General features: G+C 43.5%; 1 pseudogene; it reads right to left on the reverse strand.

Moving 5' to 3' along the window:
- Window positions 1-9,996: 9,996 nt before the first annotated feature.
- On the reverse strand, window positions 9,997-10,096 carry LOC117069196 (annotated as a pseudogene).
- Window positions 10,097-15,851: the final 5,755 nt, after the last annotated feature.

Consider the following 15,851-nt stretch of genomic DNA (forward strand, 5'->3'; position numbering starts at 1 on the left):
GACGATCTACCACACTTCCTCACAAACTCCTTCAGCTCCCTGGCCCCTCTCCCTTTGTGGAGCCCGATACTGAATGAACATAAATATTTCCCTTCTCTACCTACATATCTGAGCAGCAGAATATTGCTAGAGAAAAGTTTGAAACTTAGCTAATCGGCTAATTTATTTATAAATGAATTATCTTAAGCATCAACTGGATACTAAACACGGCCTGCCTAACTTCTTTTCCCTCCATGGGTGTATGTATATTTGTGTTAGTTTGTTTATGATGGTAAGAAAACATGCAACATAAATTTTACCTCAGCCACTTTAAGTGTACAATTCAGTAGTGTTAAGTACATTCACATTGCTGTTCAACCAAGCTCCAGAATTTTTTCATCTTTCCAAGCTGAAACTCTATTCCCATTAAAAATCTCCCCATTGCCCACTCCTCCACAAAGCCCCTGCTAATCACCATTCTACTTTCTGTTTCTATGGATTTTATTACTCTAGAGATGCCACATACATGGAACCATACAGTATTTGTCTTTTTGTGGCTGGTTAATATCATTTAGCATAATATCCTCAAAGTTCATTCATGATATAGCATGTGTCAGAATGTCTTTCCTTTTTTACTTTTTTTTTTTTCTTTTTGAGATGAGGTCTCATCTGCCACCTAGGCTGGAGTGCAGTGGCACAATCTCGGCCCACTGCAACTTCCACCTCCCAGGTTCAAGGGATTCTCCTGTCTCAGCCTCCTGAGTAGCTGGGATTAAAGGCATGTACCACCACGCCTGCCTAATGTTTGTATTTTTCATAGAGACAGGAGTTTACCATGTTGGCCAGGCTGGTCTTGAACTCCTGACATCAGGTGATCCGCCTGCCTCAGCCTCGCAAAGTGCTGGGATAACAGGTGTGAACCACTGCGCCCAGCTGTCCTTCCTTTTTAAGGCTGAATAATATTCCATTGTATATTCTATATTTTGTTTATCTATTTGTCCATCGACAGACAATTGAGTTGCTTCCAGCTCTTGGCTATTGTGAATAGTGCTTCTGTGAACCAGGGTATATGAATATCTCTTAAAGTTCTGATTTCAATTCTTTTGAGTATAAACCCAGAAGTGAACTTAGTGGATCATATGGTAATTCTATTTTAATTTTTTGAGGAACTATAATACTGTTTTCCACAGTTTACACTCCCACTAACAGTGTGACTAGCTTTTTATATTTCTCTAAGAAGCCTACTTTGCCACTGCCACCAATGACTTTCTCATACTTTCTCTTCCTCTAAACTCCCCTCCTCTCTTCTACTCTTATAGTCAGTTTCACCTGCAGATCTGCCTTATTTTACTGAGAAGACCATAAAATCCAAAAAGAAGCCATCAAATCCAAATACACTCACTCTCCCAATTTCAGACCATATTCATTGTCACCATCTTCTCCTTATTGTCTGTTACAACCAACGAAATACGTCTGCTCCGCATCAGGGCAAATCCCTTTGCCCATGCTCTGATGCCACCTCTCTTGCCAACTCAAGACTTCATTACTTCATTCATTTTTCTAATTTCCTTCCCTGTCATCCAAATTTCCTTCCAATTTCTATCCCCCATCTACTGGATCATTTTTGTTAGCATTTAAGTAGGCTGAGTGTTGTCCACCTTTAACAGAGATTCTCCCTTAAGAGTTCACACCACCTCTGTGATATTCTTGCCAAGAATGTTTAACCTGAATCTAATCATGATGAAACAATCAGGACAATCCAGAATGTGGGACATGCTACGTGACAACCAACCCAAACTCTCCAGTGTCAGTGGCATGAAAGACAGAAAAATACAGGGGACTGTTTCTGATTAAAGGAGACTACAGAGACGTGGCAACCAAATGGAATGCATGACTCTTGATCAGATCATGGACCAGAAAAAAGCTACAAAGGACATTTTTAAACAGTTGGGGAAATGTGAATATGGTCTGTTTATTAGATAACTTTGATGCTAAATTTCTTTGAGTGGGATATATCATGAGGTCATGTGGGAGAATGAGCTCGTTCTTAGGAAAAGCATGCTGATATACAGGGGGGTCTGCAACTTTATTTCCAGTGATTTACCCCAAAATGAATACATGTGGGTATGTGCATAGGAATTAAATGTGGCAAAGGGTTGACAAATGATTAATTAAAGTGAAGGGTACAGAAGTGTTCATTGTTCTGTCCTTTTAACTTTTCTGCAGGTTTTTCATTTTTCAAAATAAAAAGTTGAGCAGAAAAAGAACCTTTCTTTTTTTTCTTCTTTTTTATTTTTAAAACGGAGTCTTGTTCTGTCACCCAGGCTGGAGTGAAGTGGCGAGATGTTGGCTCACTGCAAGCTCCGCCTCCTGGGTTCAAGCAATTTTGTGTTTTTAGTAGAGACAGGGTTTCACCATGTTGACCAGGGTGGTCTCAAACTCCTGACCTCAGGTGATCTGCTTGCCTCGGCCTTCCAAACTGTTAGGACTACAGGTGTGAGCCACTATGCCTGGCTAAGAACTTTTCTTTGACCTATATCTGCCTATAGCTACATCCAATTTATCTGCTGTTCTTCTCAGTTAAACTTCTGAAGTCATTGACACTCAATGCTCCGACTGACTGCCTCACTCACATCCACCAGTGGTTTCTGCTCCCACCGCTGCCTTGAAACTGCTCTTATCAGGGCCCAGACACACTCCATGCTGGCAATTCCAATGGTGGTGTTCCACATAGGTGACTGCCCTCTCATTCTTGAAACAGTCTTGTCTCAGCCTCTGGGATAGCTTATCTCTTGGATTTCCTTCTATCTCACGGATCTCTTTCACTCTTCTTTGCTTGTTCCCTTTTCTCCGCCCAGCCTGTAGATTTTGGGCTCCTCAGAGCTCAGACTCTTCCTTCTTTAAATTCTCCTTTGCTGATGTCATCAATTTGTATCAGTTTTAAAAAAAACCGAGTTTGTTCCAGTAATACCCACATATGTACCTCTAGGTTGGATCTTTCCCACACTTGACTACTTGACAACTCTCTTCTTGATACCACTCCTTGGCTATTTCACAGACATCTCAAGTTTAACTGTCAGTCATTTTTTCATGAACTGAGCCTATACTGATGCAGCACCTGCTGTGTACTAAGCAACTGTTCTAAACACTGGGATATAGGGAGGAAAAACAATACGACTGTACCATGAGAGCACATTCTAGTTGGAAGAGAAGGATGATAAGCAAATAAGTAAGAATTCTTTTGTGGTTAGTACTATGAAGAGAATAAAATAGGAAATACGTTAGATACGTTGGATGGACAGTCTATTTTGGATGATCAGAGAAGGCCTCTGAGCCTGATGCAGGTGAATCCCAAAATTGGGGCTTAGCCTGGGAGGGTTATTGGCTTTGCTCAAGAAAGAATCGAAGAGTGAGCTGACAGTGAAAGAAAGCAAGTTTATTAGAGCAATAGTGTATAGCAAAATGGTGGCTCCATAGACAGGGCAGGGCTATCCCATAGACAGAGGAGCCCAGAGGAACCATGTACAGCAAAGTGGCTGCTCCACAGAGCAGTCCTGAGCAACAGTGGCAGTGTCAGGCAGCAGTAGCAATGTGGAGGAGGAGTCAGAGCAGGAGCTGCTGCTTGGATTGCTGGAGTTATATTTATACCCACTCTTAATTATATGCGAATTAAGGGGTGAGTCATTCAGAATTTTCTAGAAAAAGGGTGGAGAGTTCCTGGAACCATATAAGGTAACTTCTGGGTTACTGCCATGGTACATTGCTATGGTATTTGTAAACTGTCATGGGACTGGTGGGAGTCTATTTAGTAATGAAAAATGAGGGTAGCCAGAGGTCACTTTGGTGGCCATGTACTGGTTTCAGCTGGCTTCTTTACTGCATCCTGTTTTTTTTTGTGTGTGTGTATGTGTGTGTGTGTGTTTGCATATGACGGAGTCTTTCTCTGTCACTCAGGCTGGAGTGCAGTGGCATGATCTCGGCTCACTGCAACCTCCGCCTCCCGGGTTCAAGCAATTCTCCAGCCTCAGCCTCCTGAGTAGCTGAGATTACAGGCACGCGCCACTGCACCTGGCTAACTTTTGAATTTTTAGTAGAGATGGGGTTTCACCATGTTGGCCGGGCTGGTCTTGAACTCCTGACTTCAAGTGATCCGCCCACCTTGGCTTCCCAAAGTGCTGGGATCACAGGCGAGAGCTACCACACCTGACCTTGCATCCTGGTTTTGATCAGCAGGGTCCTTACAGGTGCTCAGAAAGTAAGTCCTGCTGATCTACCTCAAAGAGACCAAAATGAGACCAAGGTGAGAAGACAGGGCCAGAATAAGCAGGTTTAGAGAGGAAGGCTCTAGGCTGAGGGGAAGGCTAGTTTTGACACCCTGAGGGAGGAATTGCTTGGCTCCAGAACTGAGATGTGTCCAAATCTAGTTTTTAATGTGTCCCCAGGACAAGAGCTTTGATCTCTTCTTTCTCTGGTTTATATCTTTGAATTTCAGGCCACGTAAGACCTGCTCACCAACTCTGTCTGAAAAACCTTTGGTTGACCTTGAATTTCTATTCTGGAATCTTCTTCAAATTAGCAGCAGTTTTTTCTCTGAGCTAGAAAGCACTTGATTCTTTTATTGGCAACAAGTCAGGAATTTTAGAACAAGATGCAGGCATTCGTCAGAGTTTTACAGTCCTTCTTTCCCACATGCAAAGTGCAAATAATAATCCTGAAGTCTGCTTGAAGGGGAAAGGTTTCCATTGTCCAGGGGGTCTTGGGTCCCACCCCCAGCCTCTACCCTCCACAGCTGTCTTTGTTTTTCTGGAGGCTGGAGGAAACTGGGGAGACAGAGGTCTTGAGACTGACAGCTGACACTCGCTGTAAGCGTAAGCGTCCCTCCAAGCAAAGTAGAAAGGGCGACCTGACCCTGTTCTGTAACCTTCTCTGTAGAAAGTGCAGTGATGCTGACAAAGATGATGATAAAATCTCCTGCACCTCCCTCAGGGCTGACTCCCACTAGGCCTTGCTAATGAGGCACGATCCATCTTCTCCTAAATAGGGGGAAACCACTCCTTAAATAAATTAGAATCACTCTTAGAACCTAGGGTTTTTTGTTTGTTTGTTTGTTTGTTTTTGAATGGGCAATATATCCATATCTTTCTAAAATTTAAAAAATAAAGATAAAAAAATTTCTAAAAACGTCTTCCCAAGGCCCTGCTCACAACTTCTTGGTTTTCATTCACCTCTATCCCCTGCCCTTCAAATGTGTAACCACTATTATCAGTTTCTTGTGTATCCCTGTGTGCGGCTCACTTGGAACTGAAGACTGCCATACATTCCGTCTTTGGGGCAGCTTCCACTTCCAGGAGAGGAACCAAGAATAAACCAACCACAAATCTTCTGTTCAGGGGAATTTCATGGCCATGAAGAAGACACAGAGACTATTTGCACCTGCATAAATAAACCTCATCACAAACTTCTAAAATATCCTGTTTCTTCTCCTAAAAACCCATTTGTAAACCTATTTGTTCTTCCCATGGTAGCCCTCCTATTCCCCTTCTAAGGCATATAAGCCCCCAGTTCTAATCACTCCATCATTGAGCACTTTCATGTGTCTATGCATGTGTCTGGTAATTAAACTCTTTTTTCTTGCTAATCTGTCTTTTCTCAGTTTAATTTGCAGTCCCCCAGGTATTGAACCTGAGAGTAAAGTTTGTACTCCCCAACACTTGCAAAGACTTTATGGGGGAGGGTGTATATAAACAAATATATTATTTTACATCCTACCCCATACACCTTTTTTAAAATTTTGAGACAAGATATTGCTCTGTCACCCATGCTGGAATGCCGTGGCATAATGACAGCTCACTGCAGCCTCAACATCCTGGGCTCAAGTGACCTTCACACCTCAGCCTCCTGAGTAGCTGGGACTGCAGGCACTCACCACCATACTTGACTTTTTTTTGTATTTTTTGTAGAGATGGGATTTCGCCATGCTGGCCAGGCTGGTCTCAAACTCCTGAGCTTAAGCAATCCTCCTGCCTTGGCCTCCCAAAGTGCTGGGAGGTGTAAGCCTCCCACACCCAGCTTCCATACATATACCTTTAAAAAAAAAAACAAACCAACAAATGATTTTGTACTGTAGGCTGGGCACGGTGGCTCACACCTGTAATCCCAGCACTTTGGGAGGCCAAGGCGGGAGGATCACTTGAGGTCAGGAGTTTGAGACCAGCCTGGCCAACATGGCAAAACCCTGTTTCTACTAAAAATACAAAAATTAGCCAGGTGTGGTGGTGCATGCCTGTAGTCCAGGTGCTTGGGAGGCTGAGGCATGAGAATCACTTAAACCTGGGAGGCAGAGATTGCAGTGAGCCAAGATTGTGTTGCTGTACTCCAGCCGGGGTGACAGAGCAAGACTCTTGTCTCAGAAAAAAAAAAAAGAAAAAGAAAAAGGAAAAACATTTTGTACTATATAACTGTTATGCATCTTGCTTTTTTTCACTTGGTAATATAACTTGGAAGACTTTTGATGTCTGTATATAGAGATAATCCTGTTTGTTGTGCCTGAATAGTATCTATTGCATGCATGTGGCTATAAATTTTCAAATAAATATTAAATTATGAATAAAGTACAATAAATATTCAATCCCCTCCAAAATTCCTGTTGAAATGAAATGCACCAGTATTAAGAGGTATGTCCCTTGGCAGAGCTCTGCACATCTGTAATCCCAGCTATTTGGGAGGCTGAAATATGAGAATTGCTTGAAACTGGGAGGCAGAGGTCAAGGTGGGCCGAGATTGCACCGCTGCACTTTAATTTGGGCGACAGAACAAGACTCTGTCTCAAAAAAAAAAAAAAATACAGCCATGCAAGGTGACTCACACCTGTAATTTCAGCACGTCAGGAGGCCGAGGTGGGTGGATCACCTGTGGTGAGGAGTTCAAGACCAGTCTGGCCAACATAGTGAAACCCTGTCTCTATTAAAAATACGAAAATTAGCTGGGTGTTGTGATGGGTGCCTGTAATCCCAGCTAGTTGAGAGGCTGAGGCAGGAGAACCACTTGAACCTAGGAGGCAGAGGTTGCAGTGAGCTGAGATCACGCCATTGCACTCCAGCCTGGGCAACAAGAGTGAAACCCCACCTCAAAAAGAGAAAAAAATTAGTATTTATCTAATGGCCTTGTTGAGGGGTGTTTGGGTCTGTTTTGATCAAACAGCATCACAATGAGGCAACAAATAACTAAGTACATACATGGTTTCATCCGTGTACAAGTTTATCTGTAGAATAAATACCTCCTATTGTATTTGTACCTCCAGTGTGCATTTGTAGTTTTGACAGTTTTTGCCAAACTGGCTCCTATGGAAGTCGAACCAAAGTGCATTCCCACCAGCAATGCAGGAAGGTGGGAAAGACCGACTCAGTGGCAGCAAGCCAGCGGCATCCCTAGGAATTTGGGGTGGGGAATTTACCTGGCTTATTTAGCTTTCCTCGGTGCAAACATACAATAAACTTCTTATGGAAAAGGGGCATGGGGACTTTTGGCGCACTTTGCGCAGGGGCAGTGGTGAAAATAGCAATATCTATCCCTGTGTAGGAATGAAGACGTGAAAGACAGTGTCAGGAGATTCAGGCCACCAGGTGGATTTTCCCAGGGGTTCTCCTAGCAGCCTCCTGTTGGAGCCCACTCTGCTTCCCCAGGCTCCCTGACAAAGCTGCTGAAGGCTCCCTTTCTGCTCCCTCAGCCAAGTCATCAACCCCTCAACCCACCTTCAGAACTGGCCTCTCAGGAGTGACTTCTCCATTCGGGCCCCATCCTACAGCCCTCTCCGGGCATTAATCTTACTGGCTGGTCCCATTGGCTCTTTTGAGTCTCTGCTGTCTGTGGCTGCCAAGTTTCTTCCTTCTTTGACCCCCAGAGGACTTCATTCTGACCTCTGCCTGTGCATCTCTGCTCATTCTTCCTTTTCTATTCTTCAAGTTCGACAGCTCTTCACGGTTTTCACCTTGCCCCATCTCTCTTCCCATTCTGTGCGTTCTTCCTATTTTACTGTTTTATTATTTTACCACAGTCTCTTATTTTTTTCTTTATTTTTCTTTCCTTTATTTTTATTTTATTCTTGTCCTTTTTTCTTTTTTGCTATTTTTTATATTTTTATTTTTGATTCATTTTATTTATTTATTTATTTATTTAGTTAGTTAGTTAGTTATTTAGTTAGTTAGTTAGTTAGTTAGTTTTGAGATGGAGTCTTGCCCGGTCGCTCAGGCTGGAGTGTAGTGGTGCAATCTTGGCTCACTACAACCTCTGCCTCCTGGGTTCAAGCGATTCTCCTTCCTCAGCCTCCCGAGTAGCTGAGATTACAGGTGCCTGCCACCAAGCCCGGCTAATTTTTTTTTTTTGTATTTTTAGTAGAGACAAGGTTTCACCATGTTGGCCAGGCTGGTCTTGAACTTCTGACCTCAGGTGATCCACCCACCTCAGCCACCCAAAGTGCTGTTCTGGAGTTACAGGCATAAGCCACTGTACCGGCCAATTCATTTTAAATAAACTTTATTGAGTTATAATTTACATGCAATAAAATTCATTCATACATTTTAAGCATTCAGTCGGATGACTTTTGACAAATGCATACACCTAAACAAGATATAACACCTGTCCATCATCCCAGAAAGTGTTTTAGTCCCCCACTTGCAGTCCCTTCAGTCCCAGTTCATCGTTCATCTTTGTGTAACTATAAATTAGTTTTGTTTGTTTAAAAATTTTATATCATATGTAGGCACTCTTGCATCCAGCTTTTATTTTACACAGTGATTTTAAGACTCATCCATGTTGTTGCATCTATTAGTAATTTCAATCTTTTTATTACTATCCCTTTCTATGAAGAGACAAAATTTTGTTTACCCATTTCCTAGTTGATGGATTACTTGAATCGTTTCCAATTTTTAGCAATTATGAATAAAGCTGTTATGCACATTTGGATACAAGCCTTTTAAAAAGACAACCTATTATTCCAGTGTAGACTTCCACCAGCTTTTGAGCAATCAAATGAAACAGCACTATGGTGGCTACTAGCTACTTATGCCTATTCACATTTGTGTACAGGTCTTTTTGTGGGCCTCTGTTTTTATTGCACTTCAGTAAATATATAACAGTAGAATTGCTGGGTCATATGGTGGGTGTTTGTTTAGATTTAAAATAAACTCCAGTAGTTCTCCCAAGCAGTTGTACTATTTTATTTCATTTGTATTTTTATTTTTTGAGACAGGATCTTACTCTATCACCCAGACTGGAGAGCAGTAGTGTGATCACGGCTCACTGCAATCTCGACCTCCCTGGCTCAGATGATTCTCCCACCTCAGCCTCCTGGGGTGGTTGATATTACAGATGTGAGCCACCACACCCAGCTATATTTTTGTATTTTTAGTAGAGATGGGGTTTTGCCATGTTGCCCAGGCTGGTCTCAAACTCCTGGGCTCAAGCAGTCTGCCTGCCTTGGCCTCCCAAAGTGCTGGGATTACAGACGTGAGCCACTGCATCCAGCCTGTACTATTTTAAGTTCTTGCCAGTGAGCTAGGAGAGTTTCAGCTGCCCTACATTCTAACCAACACTGGTATTACCCATCTTTTTAATTTCAGCCATGCTTGTGGTGTGAGGTACATCTTACTGTGGTTTCATTCTGCATCTCCCTGAAGACTACTGAGGGTGAGCATCTCTTCCTGTGGGTGCTGGCAATTTGCATGTCCTTTGTGAAGGGTCTTTGTGAAGTGTCTGTTCATGTCTTTTGCTCAGTTTTCACTGTTTGCCTTCCTATTAGTGAGTTGTATGAGTTCTTTATGTATTTGGAATGCAAATCCTTTTTCAGATACAGGTGCTGTGAACATTTTCTCCCAGTCTGTAGTTTGGCTTTTCAGAGCAGTAAGTTTTCACCCTGATGAAGTCTGACCCTCTGCCATGGTGGGCCTGGCCCTCAGCCCTGCTCACTCCTTTGGGGTCTCCTTTAACTAATTCTTTAAAAAAATTTTTAAAATAATTTTTATTGATATGGAACTTTTCATGAATTTGTGTGTCATCCTTGCAGGGGCCATGCTAATCTTCTCTGTGTTGTTCCAATTTTATTTATTTATTTAGAGACAGAGTGTCACTCTGTTACCCAGGCTGGAGTACAGTGGCGTGATCTCGGCTCATTGAAACCTGTGCCTTCTGGGTTCCTGCTTCAGCCTCCCGAGTAGCTGGAATTACAGGCAAGCACCACCACGCCCGGCTAGTTTTCGTAGTTTTAGTAGAAACGGAGTTTCACCATGTTGGTCAGACTGGTCTCGAACTCCTGGCCTCAAGTGATCCACCCACTTCAGCCTCCCAAAGTGCTGGGATTACAGACGTGAGCCACAGTGCCCCGCCTTCATTCCAATTGTATATATGTGCTGCCAAAGAGAGCACTTTAACTCCCTTCAATCCTTTGCTTTCCTGCTTTGCACATCAGTTTGCCCAGCTCTTGTATCCAGTGTTGCATAAAACCTTTCTCAGTACTCAATTTTTTAAAAAAGAGAGAGGGTGGATGCTCCTTGGAAAGGAGACGATCTTTCAGTCCTTCTCTCATGGTTCTTTCTCTTCCTCCCCATCTGCTCTCTCCTCCCCAGCCCTGCACATCATCTCTTCTTTTCATTCACTTTATTCCTTGTTTACTTCCTCTCCCCTTCTAAATCTCATCTATCTTGGGCAATAAAATTAACTTTTCAAGGTAAAATCAGGTCCCCCTCCCCATAGAGGCTTTTGTGCAAAGTGTTCTAACAAAAACATCTCCAACTTCAATATTGTCAGAACAAATTCTCAGGGGTAGGCACCTAGAACCTAAATCCTGCCTTACCAGGAACCCCAAATTGCAGTGTTATGGAAATGAAAAGAGATCCTAGACAGGTCAAATTGAGGAGATGGTATTTCTTCTCCTGTAACGCTCTCACCGGTGTGAGCTCCCTCTCCAGGTGTGTACCTCTTGTCAGATGAGATGATGGGTGTCCATGGCAAAGCTAATTACTCTCACCTGCATCAGAGCCCCTCACCTGGGTAGCTTTTAATTTCCCCCACTCTCTCCCAGAGCTTGGCTCTACCGACCGGTTAGACAGACTCTGGTGGTTTTCAGAGTGTGGTCCCCAGAGCAGCCGCATCTGCACCACCTGGAAACTTGCTAGAAATGCAGTTTCTAATTAGGTCCCACACTTGCACATGCATCAGAACCCCTGGCAGGGGCTGCTAGAACAGTCAGAACAAAGATCGCTGGGGCCGGCCACGGAATTCAGTGGGTCTGAAGTGGGGCCTGAAAATATGCATTTCCAACAGGTTCCCAGGTGACAATGTTGCTGTGGTTCCTGGGGGCCCTCTGAGAAACACCACATTAAAGATTCTAATTCAGCTAGTGTGGGTCAGACAGTCCGGGCATCCCATGTTCCAGCGCTCCCCTCTGCTGTGCAGCCGAGGTTGGGAGCTCCTGGTCCATGGTCTGCGTTGCAGCATGGCTAGAGCCGCACATCTGCAGAAGACAAGGATCCTCCTAAAGGGCTTCTTCCTTCAGCTAAGTTTTCATCACAAGCAAACTCTGCGTGTCTAGTGTACTTGGGGCTTGTAATTTTCCTCCAAGGACCTGTAGGACCCTCTCCAGGTCTGAGCAGGTCTGGCATCGCAGGGTGCTGGGGCCTGCTGGCAGCTCATGTGCTTGGCGCCAGGTGCTCTGGGAGCTGTGAGAGTTCGACCCAGAAAGGTGGATCCCTTGAGAGCTCTGGGCAGGGCCATAGCCCCCTTGGTTGGAAAGGGATACATCCCTTTTGGTGCTGGAGAGCACTAAGCATTGAAGCTGTTGCCAAGGGCCTCTGGAATGTGACTGTTTCTGAGGCTGTTACAAAATTATATTAAATTCCCAAATGACTGTATCCATTGTAACATATGCAAGCTTTTTATGTATCAGCCATGCTTATATCAGGCCACCTAAGAGTTTTGATTGTTTTTACTCTTTTATTGATGCAGAATTTGCATATAGTAAAATGCATCAATCTTAAGTGGATGCTTAATGAATTTTTACCTATGTATACACCCATGTAACCACCACCCAGATTAGGATAGAGAACATTTCCATCATCCTAATAAGTTCCTTCAGGTCATTTCTCACTCAATCCCCATCTCCCACTGCCCTAAACAAGTAGACACTATTCTGACATCTCTCATCATACGTAGATAAGTCTTGCCTTTTTTTTTTTTTTTTTTTAAGGGTCTTTCTCTTCTGTCACTCAGGCTGGAGTACAGTGGTGTGATCATAGCTCACTGCAGCCTTGAACTCCTGGGCTTAAGCGGTCCTCCCACCCCAGCCTCTCGAGGAACTGGGACTATAGGTGCACACCACCACACCCAGCTAATTAAAAAAATTTTTTTTTTGTAGAGATGGGATCACCCTATGTTGCCCGGGCTGGTCTTAAATTCCTAGACTCAAGGGATTCTCTGGCCTCAGCCTCAGCCTCTCAAGGTTCTGGGATTACAGGTGTGAGCTACTGTGCCTGGCTTGTCTTATTTCTTGCAATCAATATTGTGTTTTTGAGATTCACTTGTATTTATTGTAAGAGCAACTCATTCATTTTTCTTGCTATGCTGTACACCGAAATGTATTTATCTATTCTTCTATTGTTGGGCATTTGGGTTGTATTTAGTTTTTGGCTGTTATCAATTTAGTGGCAATGCGCATTTTTGTACATGTTTTTTGGTGTGCGTAAGCACTCATTTCTTTCAGGGTGTATACCCACGAGTGGAACTGCTTGGTCACATGGTGAGTCCATGTTTAATTTTAGAAGAAACTGCCAAATGGTTCTCCAAAGTGCTTATACTGGTTTATACTTCCACCAGCAGCATGTAAGAGTTCACTTCCTCCACATCCTCACCATTGCTTGATATTTTCAGAGATTTAATTTTAGCCATTCTAGTGAGTGTATAGTCATGGCATATTGTGGGTCTAATTTGCATTTCCCTGTAACCATTGAGGTTGAGCATCTTTTTTTTTTTTTTTTTGAGATGGAGTCTTGCTCTGTTGCCCAGGCTGGAGTGCGCTGGCACAATCTCGGCTCACTGCATCCTTTACCTCCTGGGTTCAAGTGATTCTCCTGCCTCAGCCTCCCAAGTAGCTGGGATTACAGGCGTGTGCCACCATGTCTGGCTAATTTTTTGTGTTTTTAGTAGAGACAGGGTTTCACCATGTTGGCCAGGCTGGTCTTGCACTCCTGACTTCAAGTGATCCACTCACCTTGACCTCCCAAAGTTCTGGAATTATAGGCATGAGCCACCATGCCCGGCTGATGTTGAGCATCTTTTTGTAAACTTACTGGCCATTTGGATATCCTTTTGTGCGAATGCCTTTTAAATTCATTTGCGCATATTTTTTTCCTATTGGATACCTGACACCTTTAATAAAGGTAAAAGGGTTATGAAATAGCACCTTACTCATGCCGGGAGTTAAGAGGAAACTGAAGTGGGTTTGTGAAGAAAGTGATGAGGGAGAAAAGGACCCTACATCTCAGGTCTCTGAAGCTGATTGGTCTCTGTCTCCCCAGAACCTGGCACACAGCTCAGCACCAGACAGGAACCCAACAAAAGTTCATCAAATAAGGGGACTGTCCTTGTTTTGGGGGGCTGTTGTGGACTTTGCAATGCATGATCCTCTTTACTATTCCATCTCTCTGAAGCTACACCAGACCCTGGGACCTCTCCAATTCTGGACAGGTGGCCCATAAGTAGCCTCGGGCCATGGCTCACTAAGACAGCCCAGATTCAGTCTTGTTGATTAGCCTGCTTGAATCCCATGGAAAACCTCTCCTGTCACTGGAGTACTCCACAAGCCCCGGGGATTGCAGTATTATTTACATCCCAATTTCTTTAAATTCAAGATTTGTATCCAATAGCATTGTCTCCCTGAACCTGGATCCCCAGGTTCTCAGAAGAGTCAGGGACCACAAGCTGCCCTCACCAGCCCAGATCTCTGCTGAGCACTTGTTCTACCTGGGATGAGTTCCTGGAGGTAAACCTTGTGTGCACTGCGTTATTGTGTGCGCACAACTCAATTAAGTGGCCTCCAGTGCTACTCATTGTCCTGCCACCTGGCTACCAAGAGGCCCAATCAGTATCTGTGGACCGAGTGGATAAAGAATAATTTAGGGTCCAATCCATTTCCCAATCCAGTAAGCCATCTTTCATTTCTACCATCTTGGGCAAAAGGAAAAAAAAAAAACAAAAAACAGGAATGTCTTTTTCTCTCTTTCTCTCTTTCTTTCCTTCTTTTCTTTCTTTCTGTTTTTGAAACAGAGTCTCACTCTGTTGCCCAGGGTGGAGTGCAGTGGGATGATCTCAGCTCACTGCAACCTCTGTGTCCCGGGTTCAAGCAATTCTTGTGCCTCAGCCTCTTGAGTAGCTGAGATCACAGATGTGCACCACCATGCCTGGCTACTTTTTGTATTTTTAGTAGAGACGGGGTTTCACCATGTTGGCCAGGCTAGTCTCAAACTCCTGGCCTCCAGCAACCTGTCCTCAGTTTCCCAAAGTTCTGGGATTACAGGCATGAGCCACCATGCCTAGCCAGGAGCATCTTTTTATGCTTTACCAGAAACTCAAACATCTTGATGTTTTCTTGTTCTTAATGATTTTGTTAAAGTCCAGACATTCCTTGATCATTGAAGACTTCTGTGTCAGCTAAGTTGTTTGAAGCAGTAAATCCCAGCTCTACATTACCTTCATAATATGTGTGCAACTGAAAAAGAATGTTAAAGAAGACAATGAAATGCTCAATGGTAGAGTTCTGAAATAATCAGAATTAATCAATCAATCATGTATTTATTCAAATGACTAACACTTATTATTATGTATCTCCGTGGAGCCATGCATGGCGTGAGGGATGTGACACTGGAGATTTAAGTCTTGTGGTGGATGGGCTTTTGTCTTGAACTCCTGACCTCAAGTGATCTGCCCGCCTCAGCCTCCAAAAGTGCTAGGATTACAGGCGTGAGCCACTGCGCCAGCCCTTGGATGGGCTTTTGTAACCAAGTATGTCTTCCTGATGCCTTATCCATGATTGTTTCTTGGTATGGGATTTTCTCCCACTCTTGTGAATCCCCTGGTATTCCACCCACGGCTGCTGAAACCCAGTCCCTGGCTGGTTCCAGTGTCTGATTGTGCTAGGTTGTAATTCCATGTGCTGCCAGGATGTGTCTCTCTCTAACACCTGATGCTGCCGCGGCTGAAATGTTGGTTTCTGTGTGACAAATGAGAACAGTGTTAAAGTCAATTTTGTGTTTGAAGTTTTATCTTAAAAATAAGTTAACTGTGAATAAAAAGTTATCTTGGTCAGTGAAGGGTATGTAAATTTTTTGTTTATTTTTCATTTTTTGTATCTTTATGAGCACATGTAAAATTTTTGGAATGGCATCGTCCAATAGAACTTTTTGCCGTGTTAGAAACGTTTTACAGTCTGCTCTGTCCAATAATTGTAGCCACTAGCCACATGGAGCGAGTCAGCAGTTGAAATGTGGCAAGTGAGACTGAGAAACTGAATTTCAGATTTTACTTAATTTTAATTAATTAATTGATACATTTTTAGAGACAGAGCTTAGCTTGGTTGCCCAGGCTGGAGTGCAGTGGAGTGCCATAGCTCACTGCAGCCTCAAATTCCAGTCAAGCTAGGACTACAGGCGAGCATCACCACGTCCAGCTAATTTTAAAATTATTTTTTCTAGGGATGGATCTCACTGTGTTGCCCAGGCTGGTCTTGAATACATGGCCTCAGGCAATTCTTTGCTTTGATTTCCCAAAGTGCTGGGATCACAGGCATGAGCCATCATACCCAGCCTTATTAAATTTAAACAGCTACA

Source organism: Trachypithecus francoisi, unplaced genomic scaffold (assembly GCF_009764315.1).
Source record: "Trachypithecus francoisi isolate TF-2019V2 unplaced genomic scaffold, Tfra_2.0 Lachesis_group21, whole genome shotgun sequence".
Classification (NCBI taxonomy): Eukaryota; Metazoa; Chordata; class Mammalia; order Primates; family Cercopithecidae; genus Trachypithecus; species Trachypithecus francoisi.